The following is a 21,468-nucleotide window of genomic DNA, read 5'->3' as shown; positions in this document are numbered from 1 at the left end:
AGTTATATTTACAACACTGTTCCAGAACAGTTTAACCCAAATATTCAGATGTGTGCAGCACATTTTTTGGAGGACTGTTTCCTGATCCTGGTAGAGTAGACTACAATGCCGGCTGTTCCGACTCACAGACTGTAAGTACGTTTTCATATTTAAAGGATTTGCCACTGACGATTCAAACGCGAGTTTTGAGCAGTGTAGAGTAGCGCTTGTTGTTTGTCGTTTCTCCGATCACAAATGCAGACATGGTTTTATGTTTACGTGGCTCGATACGCAACGCAACGCGTAAAAAGACAGTATAAGTCATTATAATCCATAATTATGTCCCCACTGGATGCTACAAATGCCTCGTTTGTAATTGGTTTTATTGGTTTTGTCTCGTCGCGCCGGGACACGGCATCACAGGATGTAACATTTCCGTCACACGCTTGAGGTATTCGGCCAAGCTGACCAATCAGAGCACACCTCGCTTTTCAGAATGATGAGCTTTGTAAAAATCAACGCGTTTCAGAAAGGCGGGGCATAAATGAGAAAAATTAATGTACAGTATGTGGAAAATAATGTTTTTTTAAACTTAAACCGCATAAGCACATTTCATTACACCAAATACACAAAATAATGTTTGTTTTTAGCAACATCATATGACCCCTTTAACAAATTAACTCAAGTTTCAAGAATTTTGAAGCCTAAATGTCAGAAGTAAAAAACTAAACATACATATAAAGAAACTACACCACGGTCGCATGACTTTAATGTCACCACCATTAAGCTTCTAACAACTCTTTCAGTCTTTATTTAAAAAACATTTTACTTGAAAGATATAAAATAGTTTTCATGAGACTGAGACTAAGGCTGTAAAAGCAGACTAGTGAATAGATGAGTTTACCTGTTTAATGTGATTGTTTAATGTTCCTGGCAAACTCTGTAGTCCCATTTAGCCACTTGTTAGTAACTGCCCTTTTTCAAGACAAGTAAAAGCTTTAAAAAAATCACAAGGGATTTTTATTTTATGTCATAGAATAAAATGGAAAAATATCTTGAGCTTAACCACAGACCTTATTTCAGGCACTTAACCAAAAACCCATTAAAAAAAAAAAAAAACCATAGGCTTCATGACGATGGAACCGAAAGTGCTAAAATGCTAACTCGTTTCCGGATTTTGGCTAACAAAAGTATGTCATTCCTGCAGCATCCTATTTGCTCAGCCTCATGTTGTTCCAAGCTTGTATGAATGTCGAAAAAAAAGAGATTGGAGTCCATTAACGCTCATTAAATGGACAAAAACACTAAGACATGTTTCAAAACACCTCAATTTTGTTGCACAGAAGAAATCCAAACAAGTTTGGAAGTACATGAGGGAGAGTAAATGATGACAGGTTTCATTTTTGGGTAAGCTATCTCTTTTACATGTCCTCTTCTCTGTAATCAGATGAGGGTCGTTTTTTATGATCTGCTTCATGTGTTTGGGGTTCCAAGTCTAAGCAGATATTTCTTAGATTCCCCACTTTTAACATTGTTTGAAAGCAAAGTTATGTTCAGGCCGTTGTTGATGCCTAACCCCCTGTGGGCCTGCAGTACAGAGGAGGAGATGGAAAGTTTTTTTCAGCCTCCACACTGGAGTGATGTCTAGGGGTGGCAGGATTTCCCCTACTTAAGAGCCAAAGCGAGCGCTCTAACCTATGTGTGGGTTAAAAATACACACTCCTGTGTTGCTGGGGGATCTGTCCTCGTTGAGAGAGAAAAAATGCATGGAAGAATACGTCCATGTCTGTGTGTTTACTGTGCTAATGGGATGTTGCCAGGAACTAGGGCTGGGCGTTCCATCAGATATTCACAAAATAATTATGCAACAGTAAGAAGCATCATGAATATCATTATTATTTTAATGTGCTTTTTCATGCAAATTTTGTATTCATTTCTAATTTTTTTTATTGTAAACTTGCAAGTGAATAAATGTTTTATACATTTTATAAATGTATTATTATTAGTAGTAATATTATTATTAGCTAGATCACCCCTTATGCTCTTGTCTTCATGACTTCAGTCCTTCATAATATAATTCATGATTTTTGTTATCGTTCCCATCAGTAACCTTCAAAGGTTACAGTTCATTCTAACTGCTGGTGTAACTTTCATGTGCTGTGGGTGTGCGTGTTTTTTTTAAAGGGGTGGTTCACTGTTTTTTTTCTAGGCTTGATTGTTTTTATGACTAAGTCTAACATGTGTTAATGTTTCGTTTTTAAAAAAACTCATTCTTTTTCACATAATTTACCTTTATTCCACACCGCTCTGTCCCTTCTCTCAGAAACACCATGATCATTTCCTTCTTTTATAAAGCCCCTCCCTCAGAAATAGGTGATGGGCTCTGATTGGTTAGCTAGCCCAGTGTGTTGTGATTGGCTAAACCGTCTCTAGTGCGCTTCTTAACGTCCCGCCCCTCTCCTCAGCGGCATGTGCTCCGGTTGTATTGTAAACAATGGCGTTGTTAATATCGCTTATCAGTTTGAGCCCGATTGAGAAGCAGAGGATATTATTGAAGAGGATCGTGCAGAACCTGTGCAAGCATGGCTTTTAATGGTAGGCCTATGTTTTTTGTTTGTTGTTGTCTCATACTTTTAGATACGGTGTTATTTGTAAATGCTACTGCTTATGTTAGCTTTTAATATACGGTTTTATCCTAATTAACACTTTAATACCGTACGGCAACTGCACTGTATGTCCATGTTTAACGCTTCTCATAGCTATGTGAAAATAAGTGTATAATTGGAACAGTTCATTATTGGAGCTGAGCTGAATGAGAGAGAGAGAGATGCAGAGCGTGTGCAGAACAGGGGGACGCGAGGAACAGTATTAAGAACCGCTGCTTTAGAACATTGATTTTGAAACTTGTGAATCCATTAGAATCGTTAGAAGACAGAATCGCGATTCATATATGAATAGATTTTTATGTCCACTTCTCTAAAGCAGCGCAGCATTGCCTTGCCCCCTTTGCTGCCTTTTCCTGAGGGCGGGGTTGATGTCACAAACCCGGGAAGTAACTTGTTGTAGTCCCTACCAGCCGTTTTTGTAGGCATTAAACTGCCAGAATTTTAAAAGACGATATCTCCGTTTGCATTGAACTTTCAGCTTCATAACTTTGCAGATATTGTTTATGCTCAAACAGCAACATTACATACTAACTAGTGTTCAAAAAGGGAAATCGCAATGAGCCACCCCTTTAAGTGGCCTTTTGTCCCCTCTGCCCTCTCCTTATACTTTTCTGACAGATTTGTAGGGCCTAATGCTATATTTAGGAGAGATGTGTGCGTGCATGCCCTGTCCCTTCTGGTTTCCTCCTGCACTACATAGTAGAGCTAAAAAAATCACTCCCAACAAAGTGGCGGTGGGTGTAGAAGGGGGACTTGTATCGTTACTTCCTGTGGTCAAAAGTGTAGACAATGTGTCCTCCTTTGCTGCAGAGGTTGGTGGGACTTTTTTTTTAGGTAATGGCTGATCACAGATTTTAAAGAGAGAGAGGAAAGGACAACAAGCTTTGAGCAATGTCAACAAATGTTATTAGTCCTGCATTAGCACTACTTTTAAGCAGTCATAATGGCCTACATGTCAAACCTTATTTGCTTTGTAGATTAATTACTGAAACACTGAAAGCAAACATGACCTTTGCTCTTTTTCAGATCAGATTGTGGCATTGATAATGGGGTTTATCTGAATCTCACGCTCGTAGTGGTGAAGAGGGATACTGGTGTTTAATGATTGCTTTCATGCGCTGCCTCCAGGCACAGAGCTTGTTTGATGGCTGTAACAGGGTGCTAATTGCTATTGTCCAGACTGGACTCTCGCAGAGCGTCAAAAGGCAGGAAATTGCTTCACAGATTTCAGAACATAGCATAATAATAGAAGCTCATGGATGTCGGACATAGTGTGAATGTGACTTTATCTCAGCGCTGTTTCGCTCACCTGCGTTTAATGCTTTGCCTTGTAGAAAAAAAAAGACTTTTATGGATGACCTGCATTAACCAAATGAATGATGTGAAGTTCAATGGCACACAGATGTTGTCAAGTTGCATGTATGTTCTCCAAACTTAATTTTCATAAATCTGTATGCCTAGATCTGTTTGTAAATCTGTATGTCAAGGTTTATTCATAATCTACAGAAGTGTCAATTATGCACTGGGTAAATCTCAGCAGAGATTGTCGACTTTAATATTCACAGCTTTGACCTTCTGTACTAAATCCGTTGCTCTGGAAATGTACTGCCCAATCCCAAAATCTGGCATATGACAGGGAGTCCTGCTGACCCACTGTATGTTTCTTTTTAACATCACACAAGGACATACGGTTTTTACAGGGGCTTGCTTATTTAAAAGTATGGGAATGAAAACCTGTTAATGTTTCTGATTCACTTTAAAAACCTTGTCGCATTGAAAACTATTTTGGTTATCAGCATTGAAAGGATCAGACTCGGAAGGAATTTTCTTCTTTAACTTTCTCATTGGTTCATTGGTTGCTCTTGAGTTCATTGGGCTTTTGCACAGATGTGGGTTTACTGATGTGGCACCGACATGCTATTGAACGCAAATGTTAAAAGCATATGATTATCAAACTCTTCATGTAATCAAGATCAAACTGACATCCATTGTAACCATGTCTCCTTTTGTACAATACTTTTGATCTTCACGCCATCAAATTGCTGTTGTACTGGAAATCACGGCTGTGATTCATCATGAACATAGACAAGAGTGTTGTGCTGTGGTGGCAGGACTGTTTCCCATGGACCACGTCCCCTTCCCCCTGGTGCTTAAACCTCCCCACCCACGAATCACGTGCACTCAAACTCAGAATTAAATTTATTTAAACTAAAAAAAGACAATAAGAACAATTAAATAAATGACAAGCAATAGCACAAACAAAAACCATAACAAGTTACAAATTAAATTAACAGTACTTTAAGTTTTTCAGGTAGGTCTAACAGTAATAGGCCTATTTCATAGAGCTGCACCGATTGCAATTTTCTTGGCCGATTCCGATTTCTGATTTTTTGTTAGTGTGATCTGCTGATACCGATTTTTGCCGATTCCGATTTTCTTTCTAAGAACTATAATTGACAGCATATACAAACCAAAATCTACTTTTCTTCAATGCAAAGTTTTATCACAAGCTGTTTGAGACTGAGCGCGGCTTGTGTGCTCCACTAATATGGATCAGTGGTGGTGCGTGCGCGTTTGGTATAAGTGCGAAACCTGTGCGAATGAGACGTTTGTGAGAGAGAAGGGGTCGTCGGAGAGAAGAGAGCGAGAATGCGCTGCTGACGTTATTGCCTGTGCCGCTGGTAACAAAACGGATCGAAATCGGAAAGAAGTGAGACTGATCGGCCAATCACCGATCCGGGCCGATCATGAGGAAAATCGGCCTTTTCCGATCCCTGGCCGATCAATCGGTACATCTCTAATATAAACATACAGTGTGCTTGTGTCAGTCTGCTGAATGTGACCCACAATCTATGATTCTCCTCCGTGGCCATGGAAAAATTTATATTTACAATGACAACAATTATACTTCGTCATTAAAACGTTTCCAACAAAGAAATGGATCGACTTCTGTCAGTTTGTTGAACAAACACTTTATTTGGATAATCTACTATATGATGGCTGAAGCAGCAGTGGGCGACACTGTTTTAAAAGAAGTGAGACTGACCGGCCGATCACCGATCCGGGCCGATCATGAGGATAATCGGCCGATTCCGATCCCTGGTCGATCGATCGGTGCATCTCTACTATTTCAGTACAGAATTACTACAGAAACGGAATAATCTATTCAGCTTTAAAATAACACTGGGTAGTCTTCACTGTGTAACTAAACAGTAATGACACAGACAACAGCAGGTTTATTTAGGCTGCTGTCTAAGACCTTTTGCACGGATCTAATATACTGTTACACATGTGTTTTGCTTCTCAACGGTTTACATTCACTTAATACCCTATATACCAGCTGTGTTTACGTGAATACTCGCCAAGACAGGCATTTTGACATAATTTTGTATGTATTTTGTCGTTTGCACACAATAAGGCACAAAACAGCTCAATTCTGTGGTTGCGCACTGTTTCAGAGGCGACTTTATGTGTGCGCGTTTTTGGTGTTGCCGCACTGAAAACAGTCTATAAGAGAGTGCGCGAGTACTGTGTATAGGGTTCAGTTTCACATCTTTTTGCACTTGAATTGCTTGAATGTTTAAATTGGCAAGACTTAAAAGCACGTACAAATGATACATTCCGTCATTTTTTCATCGCGTTATAAGTGCGGAACGTGGGAATGAGTAGAATTATGCACAATCCCACACCGAAATTCAAGCCCTGCTCCGTCTCCTCCACTAATTCCTGTGAATGATGTGAGTGGCGTCACTGTGATGTCACTGAGAAGCTGCAGCCGTGGCGGGGATGATTTTTGGTGTGGCGGCCTGCCACGGCAGAATGAATGTAGCGGAAACACTGAGAGCAGTGATCAAAATTTCTATGCTGGTATACTAATTATCACTTCTAATATCTTACCAATCAGAACTAACTGTTTTGTTATCCAGAATATGACACTTCCATATTTGTTCTGTTTTTCAGAGAAGTTTTTTCCCTCTATTGCATAACAGATTGCAGGGAAATCCCTTGAAGTTACTCTTCAGTTTCTGTCTAATTCAGTGAAAGCATTTCTGTTTTCTTAGCAAGTTACATTTGCTATAATTTTTAAATGGTTATTTTCATCACTAACATGAATTTATACTTGGAGCTCTACAGAAGCCGTATGACGTACATTCTCTGCACTTGACACTGACGAACCAGATTCTCTGAAGTCAGGGTATTTTTTTTTCTTCTGATTTTACTTTCATGAAACGGTCGGTGTTGCGCTAACCACAGAGTGGGGCCACTAAATGGGCAGCACATGCGCTGATTGGATAGTGAGGCAAAGTGTTTCTATGCACACATATATCTGACACTTATTTCCTCCCAGAAAGCCTAGCAGCAACCCAGAATCCAGGAAGTGGTGGCTCACCAGTGGATGTCTTGCTCTCTCACTGAGAGACATTTGCTCAGCATGTTTCTTCAAGGAGATCTCGGGGACGGTGTTATCCGCTATGTCAGGCATCAAATTTAGAGTATTATGTTCGGATAACTCGGTTAGATCCAGCCTAGCTCATCGAGATGAGACTATGATGCAATTGTTAGCATTTGAAATGGACTGAAACTGATTTTTGGCTTCCTGCTTCTTGATATTGTTAAGCTTTTTTAGCTTTTCTCCCCTCATCAACCATGAGTTTACCACGGAAGGCCACACCGGAGGAGCAAACAGGATCAAACAGGAATCCATCACGCTGTTCGTCTGGCAGGGAGAGCACTCGTCACTGGCGTCTCCTCAGCAGGCCTTGGCTAAAGCACCGTTCGATTTCAGCCCCCGAGGAGCCATTGGACACACATGACAGAAGAAACCTGGCTGGGTGCAACATGCGCACACAGAGCTTGACATGGTCCAGAAGCAGCAGCAGTACACCTCCGTCCAATCCTCCTATCGCCAGGGTCCACAGTCTCCCGGACCCTCAGAGGGTCACCAGCCGCGGTGTCCTCCTGGAGCATGCTAATCTTCAGAGGGACTGGTTATCTCGCAGCTCAACCCCTTTTTTAAGATCTGAACTGGGGAGCGAAATATGTACTGAGACTCCACCGCTTAGGCGGGGACTGAGCTCTCAAACGTTTTCAGGGATTCTGCTGTCCATGTCAAGACGAATTAGCCATATTTTAAATACCTCTCCTGAGCCGGCTGTTGGAGAACTTTCAGAAGACGGTAGGAAGCTTGATTAATGTTTGAAGGCACATCAGGAAGGCAACCGCTCTACCATTTAGACTAGATTATGTTTGAAAACTTGAGTATTTCTTTTTCTGAAATGGTTTTGATATTATTCACCACGTAAGTGCTCTCATTTGATGGTTTAGGCGATCTGAAGTAGATGGTTGACAAAAATGTTAATTCTGTCATTGTTTACTTACCCTTATATTGCTCCTAACTGTATGACTGACTTTTTTATGCGGAACACAAGACATGATATTTTGAAGAATGATGGCAACCAAACAGTTTTGGCTACCATTTTGTATGGGCAATAAAAACACTGAGACATTTCTCAAAACTTTTCTTTTCTTTTATGTTCCACAGAAGAAAGTAAGTCATAGAGGTTTGGAATGACATGAGAAGTAGTGCTAAATTTACACTGCAAAGGTGGCACAGAAGTTTTTCTGAAAAGTGCTTCTTTACACAGATAGTTTAATGCTGTCTTAAATGCAGTTACAACTGTATACTTTGATTCCTAGGTGCTGAGGTAGGTCTGAGCAGGCATTATTTAGTCTGGCTTTGATGCAGCATTGCATTCTTTTCACTGAATTTTGAGCAGGCACAGAGCAGCCTTAACTCAGCTGTGTAAAGGAGCCTGAGTAAATGATAATAGAATTTTCGTTTTTGGTTATCCCTTTATGTGCAGCCTCCACACTGATTTGTTTAAAATTTGGTTCAGTCATTGGGTAGGTTAAGCACTGACTTTGCCAGATATGTAGCTGCCATCCCATGTACTATAATAATACAACACAATGAGGCGTTCATGGGTTTAAGCCAGTCATAATGAGTCACGTATACATCAGTGAATGTGATATTACACTTACTTTTTGAGTAACATGACTATTTATCTTTCATCTTGTTGATTTTGATTACTAATGGTGATATGAAAGTTATTTAGCTTTCTTGTGTTTTCCCAGTGGAGATGTTTCTTGTAAGAAAGTGGTTTGAGTCTAATCTCATTGTGTACCAGAAAATGCTAAATTGAAGCTCAAGCAGTAAATATGGTGGGAATACATCTTCAAGCTTTCCACATCTACAGTAGAATCAGTTGTTCTTTAGTAATTTTTTACTGAGATGAACCATTACATGAAAATGCCATATTTCTAAACACATATTACACACAGTATTTTAGGGTGCTTTCACACTAGCACTTTTCATGTCAAGACGAATTAGCCATATTTTAAATACCTCTCCTGAGCCGGCTGTTGGAGAACTTTCAGAAGACGGTAGGAAGCTTGATTAATGTTTGAAGGCACATCAGGAAGGCAACCGCTCTACCATTTAGACTAGATTATGTTTGAAAACTTGAGTATTTCTTTTTCTGAAATGGTTTTGATATTATTCACCACGTAAGTGCTCTCATTTGATGGTTTAGGCGATCTGAAGTAGATGGTTGACAAAAATGTTAATTCTGTCATTGTTTACTTACCCTTATATTGCTCCTAACTGTATGACTGACTTTTTTATGCGGAACACAAGACATGATATTTTGAAGAATGATGGCAACCAAACAGTTTTGGCTACCATTTTGTATGGGCAATAAAAACACTGAGACATTTCTCAAAACTTTTCTTTTCTTTTATGTTCCACAGAAGAAAGTAAGTCATAGAGGTTTGGAATGACATGAGAAGTAGTGCTAAATTTACACTGCAAAGGTGGCACAGAAGTTTTTCTGAAAAGTGCTTCTTTACACAGATAGTTTAATGCTGTCTTAAATGCAGTTACAACTGTATACTTTGATTCCTAGGTGCTGAGGTAGGTCTGAGCAGGCATTATTTAGTCTGGCTTTGATGCAGCATTGCATTCTTTTCACTGAATTTTGAGCAGGCACAGAGCAGCCTTAACTCAGCTGTGTAAAGGAGCCTGAGTAAATGATAATAGAATTTTCGTTTTTGGTTATCCCTTTATGTGCAGCCTCCACACTGATTTGTTTAAAATTTGGTTCAGTCATTGGGTAGGTTAAGCACTGACTTTGCCAGATATGTAGCTGCCATCCCATGTACTATAATAATACAACACAATGAGGCGTTCATGGGTTTAAGCCAGTCATAATGAGTCACGTATACATCAGTGAATGTGATATTACACTTACTTTTTGAGTAACATGACTATTTATCTTTCATCTTGTTGATTTTGATTACTAATGGTGATATGAAAGTTATTTAGCTTTCTTGTGTTTTCCCAGTGGAGATGTTTCTTGTAAGAAAGTGGTTTGAGTCTAATCTCATTGTGTACCAGAAAATGCTAAATTGAAGCTCAAGCAGTAAATATGGTGGGAATACATCTTCAAGCTTTCCACATCTACAGTAGAATCAGTTGTTTTTTTTACTGTTTTTACTGAGATGAACCATTACATGAAAATGCCATATTTCTAAACACATATTACACACAGGTGCTTTCAGTGCTTTCACACTAGCACTTTTGGTGCGCACCCGGGTTCGATTGACGTCAGAGTTCGGTACGTTTGGATGATGTGAACGCTGTCTTCCGAACTCTGGTGCGCACCCACGAACCGTACCCGAGTCCGCTTAAAAAGGGTGGTCTGGGGTACGGTTCAAGTGAACTCCGGTACGGTTCGCTGCTGATGTGAACGCAATCGTACCAAATCACGGAAGTGAACCGCTATTAATGACGTATTATTTGATAAAAATGTGTGTTTGTGTGTGTTTCACTCACTTTCCTGACGAGCGTGACTGATGCGCTGCAAGCAGAGAGCTGTATATCTCATTTCTATTCACCTTCAGAGTTCTTTAGAGCATTTGCATAAGGCAGACGTAAGTGCCGTTATGTACTGAAGCTTTGGAAATAAAACCAATGGTTCAAAAGCATAAATATAAAATTGAAGAGAGCAATGCTACGCATTTTGCCGTCTTCTCCTGCACCATCGTTACTAAGCAACGGGGTAAACAGCTGCTGGCTTGATGACGCAAATGAACCGCGGTTCGGACCCAAATAATATAATGTGAACACAGTCCAATGGGGGGAGGGGGGAGCAATCGAACTCGGGTTCGGACCAAGCAGTCGGACCAAGTGTGAAAGCACCCTTATTCAAATTTTCTGTGTACAACATTTTTTAATGAGGAGAAAAATTTGTGAGCGCACCTTGAAAAAGATCAAATTGCAAGCATTGTTATTGCCAACCTCTCCATTGACTCCATTAGCATTTGCAGGTAAAATGGAAATATATTGAACACTGCGTCTCACTATCGGAGTAAACACCTTTTCCTCTTTTAGATTCACTTCCCCATTTCCGCTTTCCAACTTATCGCTGAACACTTCCCATCACCATTTGCAAAAATGCTAATTAGCTAGCATGGAAAGGCATATGTATAAATTTGATAGAGCGGTAAACTGAGCAAAAGTGTTCCCTTTGAGCTTGCAGCTCCTCACTTGCTCTAATAAAGTAATTGTTGCTTTCGGCTCCTCTGGGTTCAACACTATTCAAGCAAGTTTCGAAGTGTGAATGCAGATCCCTGGGCTGGCTTGGAGTTTGTGTCAACAAATCTCGGGGTGACAGCAGGAGTTTGACCCCCTCCTAAGTCCACCTTTTTCCTCCATTCCTTTAGAAATGTAGGAGGTAGCTCACTCACCTCTTTTTGTATGCTAATACGTGTTCCTGCAAGGGTACAAAGACCATGGGCTTGCCACCTTTTAACCTTATTACCCTTTGAAAAGCTGGGGCTAAGGTGGTCTGCAGAAGTCATGAGAAAGCACCCTGTGGAATTGATTTTTAAAAGGAGAGAGAGGCAGAACTGTACCTTCAATAAAGCCAATTTCCATGTTAGAGCAGAATGTAAGAAGTACTATTTAGGTCTTTCAGACACATTAGTAAGCACAGTTTCCTCATTTAGGTCATCTTGTCATGGGCTGGTTGCTCAAGGAATGCCCCAGCCTGACAGAAACACAGTGGGTGGGGAGAGCATCTAGTCTTAGACCTGCAGCTGAAAATGGGGCGCTGCAGTCCCAATGTCATGCTTGAGATAACTTTGTTCTGTCGTGCAGATATTCCCTCAAGAGTTGGCACACAAACCTTTGTCATTCCTCCTTAACAGCGAGAGTGAGCCGGAACAGTAAAGACATTTAATCCATTAGGATGGAAAGTGCTGCCAATGAAGAATCAACTGGCTTGAATATAGACAGAGACTGGCAATATATATATTTATTTATTTATTTCACTTTTTTTTTTTTTTCGCCGAGTCTCCTGAACAATGCCAGGAAACAACTGTTCAGAGGAAGAATAACTTGTTTGTTTGATGATTATTTATTTATTTATTTAGTTAGTTGGGCTATTTTTTAACACTCATTCAAGCGAGAAAAGATGGAAAAATAGGACACTTTCAGGTGCAAAACAACCTTTATTATTATTATTATTATTATTATTATTTATTCTATTTAATTTATTGGTATATTATCATAATAATAGTAATTATTATTTAATCAGTGCTATTTAGTTAATAATAATCATAATTTATTATGAATAATAATATTTTTTGGTGCTTTTTTACATTTATTTGTATATAATAATAATAATAGCCTTGATGATGATGATTGTTGTTGTTAAGCATTTTTAATGCATATGTATTTACTTTTGTCAAATTAAATGTTGTTAAAACAGTAGTGGATTTAGGTTTGAAGCATATACACAGGAGGTGAGTTTATGCAGAGTGGAGGATATAAGGAAAGACATGCAAATGTTCCAGGCATGCTGACGGCAGCCTATTTAAATATGTAACTAAGTCTCTCAGGGGCGGATTGTCGTACTTGTGACTTAAACAAAAGAGTGTGCACTCAGTGCCTTGCATTTTGCACGGTCCCATCTGTAACAATGGAGGAAAGGAATACCAGCATTGTGAATTATTTAACATGGTCAGGTGTCGGACTGTGAGAAATGCATGACCTCCTCATGCAACAATAATGTTTGACGAGTAAAAAATCACGTAGCTGTGACAAATGTGCTAATTGCACAGAAATTTAAAGAAGTGAAATTGATTTTCCTCACCAGTTTTTTTTTTACATTGCAGTAATTGCAGAGTCAGTCCTGATAAATGTCAAATTAAACATTGGCTGAATTACACAATAATGCAAGTGATTCAAATACAAATGAAGTCAAAATGCTATTACATCCTGTTTATTGAGTCTAGTGTCCTACCAGTGCCTGTAACTCACCTCTTGACAGTATGCATGTATTTAGAGGGGCTCAGCTAGGCAGAGGGCATGTTTTGAGGGCGTAGCGTCTTTCTGAGCTAGCGTCTTTCTGTTTTAGCTTCTACAGGGAGTCACAACTGACTGAACAAATCCAGCATTTGTGATTTTAGGAGGAAGATGTTTGAGCGTGCAGATTAAAGGGCAAAGGGACGATGGTGTGTCGTCTCAGAGCTGCTTGGCTAGAGTGGCACAATGGTAAAAGGCTTGTGGCACTGGTGTTGTGAATTATGAATGACACGAAGCACTCTCCTGTCACTGCGATGGCACAAATCCAAGTCAATTCTTCTATTCACAAGCATTTTGTGCAATTTTGCTTTAGGGAAATGACCCAAAAGGGCACCTTTTATATTTCTAAACACAGTTAATGCTCATTTAAAGAGAAGGTGAATCCATTTAACAGCAGCTGTTTTTTGGGTGAGTTTGACTCTAGTATGGCCTAGATTCTAATAATATGAATGCTTAAATTTTTTGTCAATTTATATATAGTAAATTTAAGGTGAGTGGTCAGTGTTAAGTAAATTTTTCTATCACATTATTGAAATGTACCATATTAAAAATTAATAATTAATGTTTAAACATTGACATTAATGGAATAGTTCACCCAAAAATTAAAATTTGCTGAAAATGTATTCACCCTCAGGCCAGCCAAGATGTAAATTAGTTTTTTTCTTGAAAAAATCTGAACAAATTTGGATAAATTTAGCCTTAGCTACATAATGGATCCATTGCAGTAATTGGGTGGCATCAGAACAAGAGTCCAAACAGCTGATAAATTATTATTGTGATTATTGTACTGTACTTGTTGTTTATTGTTGTTGATTATTGTGATGATTTTATCAGCTGTTTCAACTCTTATTATGATGGCACCCATTCACTGCAGAGGATTTATAGGTAAGCAAAGCAAGTGATGTAATGCTAAATTCCTCCAAATCTGAAGAACACTTAAACCTAAAATGATTTTTGTAAATCCAGTGGTCAAATGCTGTGTGGCCACCTGACTAGTGACCAGTATTTGTGTGAAGGTCCACAAAACTGGAAGACTTTCTGACTGTATATAAGTGGTAGGCTATTTTAGAAAGGAACATTTAAAAGATGGAAAAAGAGGAATTAAGGAGAATCAGTGAATTATGAATAAAATATTGCTATTATGTGAATAATATGTTATCACGTAATCAATAAAAAAGTCTGAGTACGAGTATTTTAAAATGTAAATTATTCTAATTACAAGTACATCATTTTTGGAATCTGATTACGTAATCCAGGTTACATGTAATCTGTCACTACCCAGCTCTGCCGATATGTCATTCATCCCTACTTATAAAGGCTATAAAGTGTTTATATGTCTCTATGGTGGCGTGTCTGGCCTTGTATGTTCTGAGGTCATCATGGGTAAGAGGACAGCGCTGCCCCACCTCACCCTGCAGTCAACAGCTGTTCCTCCCAGGCCGGACCAGTCCCTGTTAGATTACTGATTAACCCGTCCCAGCACATCACATCCTGCTTAACCAACTGTCAAAACAAAGTCACAACTTCCCCTAAGCATCCCCACTTTGTTCCTCCAGCTGGAAGCTCCACAAACGCATCCTCACAGAGCTGCAATCACAGCCCAATCTGTTAATTGCAGTCATTTCCTCTCTCTGTGGACCCAACTCCCCAAACTCCCCAGACACCAATTAAAGCTGCTAATTTGAAGGGCTTATGAATTGCCATCCCAAAGTGAGATGGCTATGGATGCATCTGTAGTGGGCTTGCGCTGAATCTCTTATTAAGATCTGCAAGAATTTGAGTCCTGCACTTTGCACTGCTTTTAAATCACAAGAAAAGTACCATGGAATTGTTGCTTTTGGACACATACAGTTCCAATGTAATGGCATTTGTTTTTGGACATATGCCTTGTGAATGCACAATTAAATGTGTATATTGTCTGTTTTACACTGACTTCATATGTGGCTCGTCCAGTCAAAGTTATAGGTTTATATTTTTTATTTTTATTTATAAGTCTATTTATTAAGTTTATTAAAGTAAACGATTCACTGGATTTAACAAAATATCCATTGTTATATATATACTGTAAGTATAGGTTAATAACTACAAGTATAACAAAGTGCAGTAAATAGTAAAACTATTTGCGCTACAAACCAGTGTTTATGAAAATAATATGATAATACCACCTTGCAATATCAAACATAATGAGCTGTTTACGCAGATAAAAATAACTAGAAGACGATGACACTGGGAGCCATTCAGGTTACAAATGGCTACACCCAGTTTTACATCAAAAATGTGTATACTAAGCATTATATCAACAAAATTCTTAAGAAAAAATAGGCATAGTTTTTTTATTTTTTTTTATTTTTTGTCATTAGTTATGTGTATTTTTATGTTTACATTTTTTATTTGTGTGTATATATGTGTGTGTACACAAGATTTTTGTCATACCACTCACTGCTGTATAATGTATAGGCTGAGGAGAAGTGCTAGTCAGAAACTCAACATTTTTTTCTTTTTCATTGCTGTCGTTAGTCTGTGGTAACAGTGGTAAAACATTTACTCTCTCACGGTTTCATATGGGCTATTTATATAACACGAGAGAAGCTGTCATGGGTATACGGGCCGTTTCTGCACCATACCTCCTCGCTCTTTTCTCTCTCTCACTTTCCCTGTGCTGACTCTAATGTTCTTCCACACGAATTGTCAACCTGCTGTGGCCACGCCCCTCCCTCTGTGCTCAGCCATTGTTATTGGAGGGGCTGTTTATGTTTAAGGGTTGTTGTGGAGACCAGGTGGTTGGGCACTGTGTAGGTTGGCCCATGAGAGGGCAGGAGGGTGACGCTCCACAGCCTCCGCGGTTGAGTGACACAAAGCATCTTCTGTTCTCCTTTGTGATGTGTTTGTGTGTTTGTGTCAGGGTGTGTGCGCACACCTGGCAGGCACTGTGGGAATTTGGCGTTAGGACATATATGAAACTAATGAAAGTCCAACGTAACGAAAAGACTCATTTGGGTGAAAGATCCCTGTATAATCAGCCAATTCATGATTCTAAACCGTGCAATAGCCTGGATGTTTGAGCATCTGCTTAATAGTGATGTAATTTGATTCTTTTAAAGTGCATTGAATATAGGGTTGGGAATCAATAGCCCTCTTATACAGAACCAGTTCCATTAAACAAAACAAGGACAATAGATTTTCTGTTGAGCGGCATTAGAATAAGAAATAGTTTTTTCTGAGCTTGCAGTATATTGTCTTGAATTTGATAGAAAAAAAATTTATGCTGAGTGAAAGGCAGTAAAAAGACACTTTCTATTGTGGTGTTCTCGCTGGTTTCACACAACCATCAAACATACTGGGACCAGTGTATAGGGCAATTGATAGTTTTCAGTCACGTGACTGGTTCGAAGACCTGGCGGGCAAAACATCCATAGAACTGCAGCACAAGACTGTCAATTTTCTATCTGTTCCAATCCAAAAGTATTTAGATGATCTCTCAAAAGAATAAAACAAAGATACGTGAACAAAATGCAAGTTTTGGCCAGTAGCAATCCATATAAAGCACCTGTCGCAATGTCACTAAAAACAGCGGTACATTCTAAAACGTTTAATGTGAAAACACTTAAAGTGCCTTTAAAACAGTGATATTAAAAGATAAAATTAGTACACACCTTATTGATGATGCGTGCTTTATGCAGGCAAGCAAATGAGAACGGAATATGAGCGCAATGCGCTAAATGGTTAAGCGTCTTCTTTATAATGGTGTTCTGTGGGAAAACATTTAATATTAAACTTTGCACATTGCATTTATATTCTGGGTTCATCTGCTTGCCTGTACAAAGTAGGCATCATCAATAAGGTGTATACTGCATTTGGCCTTTAAATATCACTGTCTTACTACATTACTATTAAATGCAATCCTCCTAAATATAACTGGCGGTCAGTTGAGGAAAGCCTTGTTTTGCCCTCCATGTGGGCGCTCCTGTAAGGGTGTGACGTCACCGAAAACTATCAATTGGTGAACAAATGACTCTTAAGCGGTTCTTTTTAATGAATCAGCCTCAAACTAAGAGTTTTCAGTTTGAATCAACCTAACAACTCACTCACACAGTGAATCGCAGAGAGTAGTTTTTGATTTACTAAACTTGGGTGATTATTTTCGTCTTGATTTTTTTTTTTTGTCACCAAGAACTGTGTGTGTATTTAAGGCTTGAGAGACTTAAGTTAGTGTAATTATTGACTGTTTTTTATATTACATTGCATAGTTTAAGATACACTATAATGTTTCAAAGTTTGGGGTCAGTAAGATATTTTTTGTTATATATTTTTGAAAGAAGCCTCTTATGCTCAAGGCTGCATTTGTTTGATCAAAAATGCAATGGACAAAAAACTACTTTTGAACAGCAATGTGCATATTCAGTTTTGTGTAAATAAACAGTGCTTCAATTTTTATTAGTCTGTTTTTATTTTATTTTATTTAGTATATAGTTAGAGCAGAATATGGTGCCGTGTAAAAAGGCGCTAGACCATCAACATCCGTATTTTAGTTCTGCAGCAACTGATGCTTCCCTGTTCCCCCGCTTTATTCACTTCTGCTTTCCTCATATATCGGCAGAATGCTATGAACTTTATATAGTGTGGTTTGTCACGAGAAAACATAAGAGAAGTAATGCTGTCCCATTTGTGTTCAAACAATCAAAGTGGCTTGTAAAGTGTTTGTAAATCGCTCAACAGTATGAACCATGTTTGCAATCTAAAATGATGAGTTGTGTGTGTGTGTGTGTGTGTGCGCGTTTTTGTGACAAATGAGGACATAAATTTGTATAATGACAAAGGTATGACATAGGTATTACAAGGAGAAGGTGACTTTTCAGGACATTACCCCATGTCCCCACTTTTCAAAACGCTTATAAATCACACAGAATGGAGTGTATTGAAAATCTGAAATAGCACAAAGTTTCCTGTGAGGGGTAGGTTTAGGGGTAGGGTTGGTGTAGGGCAATAGAATATACGGTCTGTACAGTATAAAAACCATTACGCCTATGGGATGTCCCCACTTTTCACAAAAACAAACCTGTGTGTGTGTGTGTGTATGTGTGTGTGTGTGTGTGTAATGTAACTGACACTACCTATTTAGCTTAATTGATACCTAGTGTTAAAATAACATCTATTATCAATCATACATAAAAACACAAACTGCAACATTTAAATGAATAGTTTACTCTAAAATGGTCAAACCTTATTCAATCCATCTCAGTTTCCCATATTTAATTAAAGAGCTACAGCGTAGAGCAAGATTTTAAATAAAAAAATGACTTAAAGTTTAGTCTATATGTCATACTAACCTAATGTTTGACTTCAGATGACTTGGAATATAGCAGACAAGACATATTTTATTGTGCTTTTTCAGCATTTTGGAGCTTAATGGCATACATTCCCATTTACATTTATTCATATGGCATTGAACAGTTCTTCAGAAATTTACTTTTTATGTTCCACAGAAGAATGAAAGTCATGGGTTTTGCAGCAACATCAGAGTAAATAAATGGTGTTTTGGTGAACTGTTTCTAGTATTATACAATTAAAAGAAAGTAACTGAAAGAAATTGCAAGGAGTGTTTGTTTGGTTGTGGAGAGTTTAGTTTCTTGACAAAGTGGTCCTTTAAAAGCAGGAGGCAGTTGAGTTTTCTCCGTCTTGGCAGTGATTAGCGGTCCCAGGCATTCCCTCGTCTGACTGAAACCTCATCCCAGACAGGTGGTATGACCTCTCCTTCAGCTGAGGGCATTCCAGGCAGGGCTGCAGGGGTTAGGATTACCCTTCATCAGACACATGCAAGGCCGGTCTGGGTGTCTGTGAACATAGAGATGTACTTTAGGCCTGTCCCGGTCAGTGTCACGCACATGCTCCTCAGAGATGTTTGATCTGCTTGTGACATATCTGCGTGCCAAGTTACTCTTGCAAACATCATGGTGTGTGAACCGTGGTGTACCACACATGCCAGACGCAACACTGACTTGACTCATCTGTTTTATCTTTTCATACTCGCATAGAGAGTCGACACATGCTTTATTGCTTAAATATTACTTCAGATGTCTTACAAACATGATGATATCACATCATCATCCTGTATCACACATGGAGCTTTAATCTAACACATGCACGCTCACTTCCTGCTAGTCTGTCTGAACCTTTGCTGACCTCTTGGGTAAGCGCTATTTGTGGGCTCCAGCTCCGTTACAGGGTCACAAACTGGCAGCTCTTGGGATCAGCTGGCAGCCACCCTGCAGTAATTGTTTCACAAACCAACACATGGGAGCACCTAGGACCGTGTCTAGGACACCCACACGGTTACAGTCTTATTACACCCTTTCTGGAGCCCAGGTGTCTCTCTACACACCACGGCTCACTGCTGTTAAAAGAATTGCCCTCACAGCTTAATGTGTATCTTCAAAATTATCAGTGCAGAAGCCAGGGTATGATGTTCACGGTTAATATTTTTTGTGTTGTTTTATGTTTTTTCACTGTACTCATAGGGATGGGTCACAATGGTTGACTAGCTAAACAACGTTGTTTGTTTTACATTAACAGTAACATTTAAAAAAAAAAAAAGTAAATGTTATACATAATGTTTTAAAACTGATTGTTTAATTACACATATATATTCCTTATTTTTTTAATAGTTCATGTTTTTTTTTAAGCCATCTAGTGTCCTGAGGTGCAGATTAGATGTTTTATGTTGTTCTTATACAACGCATATTTTTGCCTTTCAGCTAGGTTTATATTTTATATTGTCCCTACACAAACAAATAAAAACTATAATAATAATAATAATACAAATAAATATGTATATAAATAATAATAATAACAACAACAACAACAACTTATATTTATAAATAGCATTAAAATAACATTATTTGTGTCTATCATATGTGTTTCCCCACAGAGGTTGCCTGATCTAGCCTTCGGTTCTGTGGTTGCATTTCCCTTCCAGAGAAATGAGTGTTTGTTTTCTCTGGTACATTTTTTTATGTCTTTCTTATGAAAAACTATGGCAATACATTTATTTAGAGAGAAATATGCTGCCGTTTTGTGGGGGTTTTATTCATCCATTTGTCTCTTGACATTTTAACTGACCCTTCTGTCATTTCAGGGTTTGATTAGTATCCGTTTTCTCACTTCAGAGCTGTCGCCCCCCTCACAGAGCATGTTGGGTAACATCCTCTGCATGTACTCTGTCATTGCTGATGCTGCACTTTGATCTAGAGGATATTTGGAGTGAAAGATGAGTTCGGTTGAGGATGATGGACACGCTGAACTCTGCAGAAATAACATTCTTGTTAAAATGAGTTTTTGCAGAGGTTATGTAACAGGACTTTTTGAAGGACTTTGTCAGGACAGATGTGATTTTCACGCTAGATTTCAGATGGCATACTCACACTTAACTAAATGTTCCCTTGCCCGAACACCTCAGGGAGGGGGCTTTATATGCCGCTGCTATATTTAGTAAAAGATCACATTAATTAGGTTCCTGAGGAAGTGTTAAATGTTTTGCCTTCTCAGTGGACTAGGGACTCTCTAGTTTGTGTTACTGTTACTTTGCCCATCCAGATTCATCCACATAAAGAAGTAGTCTTAATTTAAAAGAATGATGTGGCATAACTAAAAAATATATATATTATAAAATACTGTATATATTATTAAAAAAGGTACATGGACTATTTAATTAATTTACATGACTTTTTTTTATAACTTTAACCCTGGTTCATCAAAAAAAAAAAGAAAGCGATGGAGTGAATTAAAATATGAAATTGCTTGATTTTTAGTTGGTTAACTTATTTTTATTTTTGCAATTGAAGTCTCTTTTGCATCTTTAAATAAATACATTTCTTTCAAATCTATTAATTCCAACAATTGCTACCCAAAATGCAATTGGAACAACTTCTATTAAATTACTGTAAAAAGACTTGCTATCATGAATGACTGGAAAAAAATTATAGAAATACATTGCTTTAAAACAGGTGGCAACCCTGTATGTGTCACGGAATCGGGTGTGTGGAGGCAGGCAGGACGACGAGGACGACAAGGATTCCAATAATGACATTTATTGTAGACACAACAAGGCAGGTTCAGGTAGGTGAGACACACACTCGGGGTAACATTAACAATAACCGACACCAATGCTCAGACAGACAGGAACTAATATGGGGTGAATAATTAGAGGCAGACAGGTGAGCACAATGACGGTGATTAACTAATGATTAGACGGGCTAAACCAACATAAAGGGAAGAAACCACAACAAACAGTCCACAGGAGCGTTACAGTACTCCCCCCTCCCGGAAGGTGCATTCTCGCACCGTAGAAACAGAGGGAGGGGCGGAGGGGGACTAGGAGGAGGATCGTCCAACGGCGGC

At 38.7% G+C, this 21,468-nt stretch overlaps 1 protein-coding gene and 1 long non-coding RNA gene across 2 annotated transcripts in view; one reads left to right on the top strand and one right to left on the bottom strand.

Annotated features, from left to right (window-relative positions):
- The window catches only part of LOC107678932 (uncharacterized), a 19,111-nt gene extending 13,870 nt beyond the window's left edge, over positions 1-5,241 (bottom strand). The window contains exon 1 of the long non-coding RNA XR_001632989.1: positions 5,153-5,241. This is a non-coding gene — a long non-coding RNA (uncharacterized LOC107678932). The remainder of the gene's footprint in view (positions 1-5,152) is intronic.
- LOC107678931 (ras GTPase-activating protein nGAP-like) overlaps positions 1-21,468 on the top strand; it is an 85,039-nt gene that overhangs the window by 17,506 nt on the left and 46,065 nt on the right. The gene's annotated exons all lie outside the window — the stretch shown is intronic.

The sequence above is a fragment of the Sinocyclocheilus anshuiensis genome, unplaced genomic scaffold (genome assembly GCF_001515605.1).
Source record: "Sinocyclocheilus anshuiensis isolate Anshui unplaced genomic scaffold, SAMN03320099.WGS_v1.1 scaffold1576, whole genome shotgun sequence".
NCBI classification, from domain to species: domain Eukaryota; kingdom Metazoa; phylum Chordata; class Actinopteri; order Cypriniformes; family Cyprinidae; genus Sinocyclocheilus; species Sinocyclocheilus anshuiensis.
Note: the sequence above shows the minus strand (reverse complement) of the source record. Positions and strands in the feature narration are given on the sequence as shown.